At 53.8% G+C, this 5,000-nt stretch overlaps 1 non-coding gene across 1 annotated transcript in view; it reads right to left on the bottom strand.

The window, feature by feature from the left end:
• The window catches only part of LOC124728351, a 1,909-nt gene extending 288 nt beyond the window's left edge, over positions 1-1,621 (bottom strand). The window contains exon 1 of the ribosomal RNA XR_007007326.1: positions 1-1,621. This exon is cut by the window's left edge and continues 288 nt beyond it. This is a non-coding gene — a ribosomal RNA (small subunit ribosomal RNA).
• Between the last annotated feature and the right edge of the window lie 3,379 nt (positions 1,622-5,000).

The following is a 5,000-nucleotide window of genomic DNA, read 5'->3' as shown; positions in this document are numbered from 1 at the left end:
TACCCCGACCTTTCGGCCTAGGAAGACACGCTGATTCCTTCAGTGTAGCGCGCGTGCGGCCCAGAACATCTAAGGGCATCACAGACCTGTTATTGCTCAATCTCGTGCGGCTAGAAGCCGCCTGTCCCTCTAAGAAGAAAAGTAATCGCTGACAGCACGAAGGATGTCACGCGACTAGTTAGCAGGCTAGAGTCTCGTTCGTTATCGGAATTAACCAGACAAATCGCTCCACCAACTAAGAACGGCCATGCACCACCACCCACCGAATCAAGAAAGAGCTATCAATCTGTCAATCCTTCCGGTGTCCGGGCCTGGTGAGGTTTCCCGTGTTGAGTCAAATTAAGCCGCAGGCTCCACTCCTGGTGGTGCCCTTCCGTCAATTCCTTTAAGTTTCAGCTTTGCAACCATACTTCCCCCGGAACCCAAAAGCTTTGGTTTCCCGGAGGCTGCCCGCCGAGTCATCGGAGGAACTGCGGCGGATCGCTGGCTGGCATCGTTTATGGTTAGAACTAGGGCGGTATCTGATCGCCTTCGAACCTCTAACTTTCGTTCTTGATTAATGAAAACATACTTGGCAAATGCTTTCGCTTCTGTTCGTCTTGCGACGATCCAAGAATTTCACCTCTAACGTCGCAATACGAATGCCCCCGCCTGTCCCTATTAATCATTACCTCGGGTTCCGAAAACCAACAAAATAGAACCGAGGTCCTATTCCATTATTCCATGCACACAGTATTCAGGCGGGCTTGCCTGCTTTAAGCACTCTAATTTGTTCAAAGTAAACGTGCCGGCCCACCGAGACACTCAATAAAGAGCACCCTGGTAGGATTTCAACGGGGTCCGCCTCGGGACGCACGAGCACGCACGAGGCGGTCGCACGCCTTCAGCTCGCCCCACCGGCAGGACGTCCCACGATACATGCCAGTTAAACACCGACGGGCGGTGAACCAACAGCGTGGGACACAAATCCAACTACGAGCTTTTTAACCGCAACAACTTTAATATACGCTATTGGAGCTGGAATTACCGCGGCTGCTGGCACCAGACTTGCCCTCCAATAGATACTCGTTAAAGGATTTAAAGTGTACTCATTCCGATTACGGGGCCTCGGATGAGTCCCGTATCGTTATTTTTCGTCACTACCTCCCCGTGCCGGGAGTGGGTAATTTGCGCGCCTGCTGCCTTCCTTGGATGTGGTAGCCGTTTCTCAGGCTCCCTCTCCGGAATCGAACCCTGATTCCCCGTTACCCGTTACAACCATGGTAGGCGCAGAACCTACCATCGACAGTTGATAAGGCAGACATTTGAAAGATGCGTCGCCGGTACGAGGACCGTGCGATCAGCCCAAAGTTATTCAGAGTCACCAAGGCAAACGGACCGGACGAGCCGACCGATTGGTTTTGATCTAATAAAAGCGTCCCTTCCATCTCTGGTCGGGACTCTGTTTGCATGTATTAGCTCTAGAATTACCACAGTTATCCAAGTAACGTGGGTACGATCTAAGGAACCATAACTGATTTAATGAGCCATTCGCGGTTTCACCTTAATGCGGCTTGTACTGAGACATGCATGGCTTAATCTTTGAGACAAGCATATGACTACTGGCAGGATCAACCAGGGAGCTGCGTCAACTAGAGCTGAGCAGCCGGCCGCCCGGGAGTGTGTCCCGGGGGCCCGCGCGAACACGCAAGCGTCCGCTCAATCATTCTGCAAACAGGAGGAGGCTGAGCTCCCCTGCACAATACACCTCGAAACCCTCTCAGGTCCCGGCGGCGCGCAGCGCCGTCCCAAGTACTTGGTCGGGTTCGAGAGAGGCGCAATCGCCCGGAGTTAGGCGAGTAGACGCTTTCGGTGCGACCACCCGTGCTCCCAACTGAGCTTGCCGCTGCCGACAGAGGCCCGGGAGCGTGCTGTCGTGGCATTGCCGGCGGGAGACAACACGCGCCACCTACGGTGACCGGCAGCTCCAACGCCAGCGCCACAGAAGGACAAAAGCCCCACTTGGGTGCCGAAGCGAACTCTCCCAGCACAGCGCACGCGCCAACACATCCGCACAGCTGCGATACAAACCACCAGCGAGAACCGCTGGGGCGACCGAGCAGCAGACGGCGTCGCGGCGCCGAGCGCCGGGCGGCGGCGCATCCTCAACGCACACAGTCCTCAATCGGACCAGCACACTGAAGATGTCCACCGCGCTTCGCACCGGGCCCGCGAGGACCTACTTTGGCCGCACGGCGCCGCGCGCAGGGTGCGCCGGCGCGCAGCTGCGACGCCTGCCGCGTCCGTCGGCCGGCGCGCCTGCCACTGGCCGCCCCCACCAGCCGGCTGTAGCGCGTGCGCCCACGCACCGCGCGGCCAGCACGCCGGGAGGCGCCCCCTCACCGGCCGGGGACGGTCCCACCCAGCCACCGCCGCGTATCGCTTCACACCCAGATGCCGTTCAGTTTCGTCGGCATGGTGGGTATCGCTGGAACAACCGGTTAGTACCTCAACCTATCGTCGCCATCACCGATTCACCCCTAGCGAGAACAACCGCACCACAACAGGTTACCATTTGTTCATTTGCGTAACTTCACCAGAAAACGCAGGCGTCCATCGCCATTTGCAACTTCAACGATTATTGCATGCCTGTGTCAGGTGTCACGCCACACTACGTCTGCCCACATACACGCAACAAAATGTGCACGCCTAGACAATACGTGGAAGGTGGCCCCCGTACGTATGCGATGTCCATTGCTCGAACGACTGTCAACCGGCCTCTGTAGCATGTCGCAGATATGGAACGCGGTGCACCATGCCATCACGGTGTGTGAGGAGAGACGACTAGGTCCGAATACATCAACAGACAGCTCATGCTGATCGCCATCCACGGCGTCCGTTCCTCCCACACGTCTCTATGGCGTACCACACTGCAATCCAGCTCTCATAGGGAGACGACACGTAGCTGCGTGCACAATATTTGCACTGTATGGTCCGCCGTTTTTGGGCGCAGTCGTTGTGCGGTCACACATGTGCCACGATGTATCATTCAGTACATAAGGACGAATGTGCAGTACAGATTGTGGTTCACGCGTACGACATCAGCGGACAGTTGACACAGGCCGCACCACAACGTAGCCTGAGTACGTCGCATGCGAAGGGCATTGAACATGCAAACTTCTCACCAACCAGCTTGCGAAGGCAGGGGGCAAGGTGGGGACGTGGGGAGGGGCGGCATGTACGTCCTGCTGCCATCCACATTACAGTGTACAGCAGGAGCATGTGGAAAGTGAGCAAGACTTGCAAGGTGTTTAACATGAAGCGATACACAGGGGTGCGGGCAGTGCGAGTAGCGAACTATATTGCGAGGGTTGCGGGTGGGCAACACTACAGTAATTGAACGAGTCGTATAACAATTACAGAGCAGGTTTAGGCGACAACGTGGGTTACGTTAAGGCGACAACATGGGTTAGGTTAAGGCACAACATGGGTTAGGTTAAGGCACAACATGGGTTAGGTTAAGGCACAACATGGGTTAGGTTAAGGCACAACATGGGTTAGGTTAAGGCACAACATGGGTTAGGTTAAGGCACAACATGGGTTAGGTTAAGGCACAACATGGGTTAGGTTAAGGCACAACATGGGTTAGGTTGAGGCACAACATGGGTTAGGTTAAGGCACAACATGGGTTAGGTTGAGGCACAACATGGGTTAGGTTGAGGCACAACATGGGTTAGGTTGAGGCACAACATGGGTTAGGTTAAGGTACAACATGGGTTAGGTTAAGGTACAACATGGGTTAGGTTAAGGTACAACATGGGTTAGGTTAAGGTACAACATGGGTTAGGTTAAGGTACAACATGGGTTAGGTTAAGGTACAACATAGGTTAGGTTAAGGTACAACATAGGTTAGGTTAAGGTACAACATAGGTTAGGTTAAGGTACAACATAGGTTAGGTTAAGGTACAACATAGGTTAGGTTAAGGTACAACATAGGTTAGGTTAAGGTACAACATAGGTTAGGTTAAGGTACAACATAGGTTAGGTTAGGTTAGGTTAGGTTACACGTTGTTGTACGGAAAGGTGTAGGGGGGGGGGGGGCGGGGGCGGCAGGTTCGTTGATAGTGATTATAGTAAGTGAATGCTTGTGACATGATCAGATTTGTCACGTCAGGATGCACCTTTGGCTTATTAGAGGCGGCGCTCCAATTCTATGCTTGTGTGAGACCTGTGTCTTTGACTCATGTCATTGTTTGTGCGCTGTGACAGGAGGTACTATTGTGATGTTGGGTGCACCGTTGTATAGGACATGTGTGGGTGTTGGTGCCTGGTCTGCGCAATGGTGGATGTCGAAAGGCTGGGATATTGTATTTTCCGCACGGACCTCCTGGTCTGGTTGTGATAGTGTGGATTGTGTAATGTGGCGGAGAAGATGCACTGGATGTTGTTCCATGCTGGTGCTTACATATTGTATGTGCGCCTGTTAGAAGCAGAGAGTGGTGCGTGATCAGAGTGTCTGGCTGACGTGTGGTTCCCATTTTGGGCAGACTCTTTCAGCATGTATACGGACAGTTGTGTATATTTGCTGTAGTTTGATGGCTCTGCATTGATTACTAATCAGCGCCGTGTGTACGGGTAATCTGGTTCCAGTCCAAAATGTTCCATCTGTGTACATTAGTGACAAAGACTCCCCCCATGCAGTGGGGCTCGGTCTGTTATAACTCTTCCGCGTAATATATTTGCCCCACGTTTTTGCGACTGCGAGTGCGAGTGCAACGCGCATGGGGACCGACATGCTGATGGCTCGGTATCGGACGCCGTACAGTGAGCAACGCGATCGCGTCTCTCGCTCGTAAGTGGTACAGGTCGCGGCTCATGTATACGGACAGCGGGAATGTCGCATATTGGAAATAACTCTTCATGAAACGCAAGTTATAGGGGTGGATTGCACTTTACGAGTGCGGGAAACGTCCGCCGTTCATCCGCTGGAGGTGCGAGTTTGGCGGTTGGGGTGGTGCACG

Source organism: Schistocerca piceifrons, unplaced genomic scaffold (assembly GCF_021461385.2).
Source record: "Schistocerca piceifrons isolate TAMUIC-IGC-003096 unplaced genomic scaffold, iqSchPice1.1 HiC_scaffold_1152, whole genome shotgun sequence".
Classification (NCBI taxonomy): Eukaryota; Metazoa; Arthropoda; class Insecta; order Orthoptera; family Acrididae; genus Schistocerca; species Schistocerca piceifrons.
Note: the sequence above shows the minus strand (reverse complement) of the source record. Positions and strands in the feature narration are given on the sequence as shown.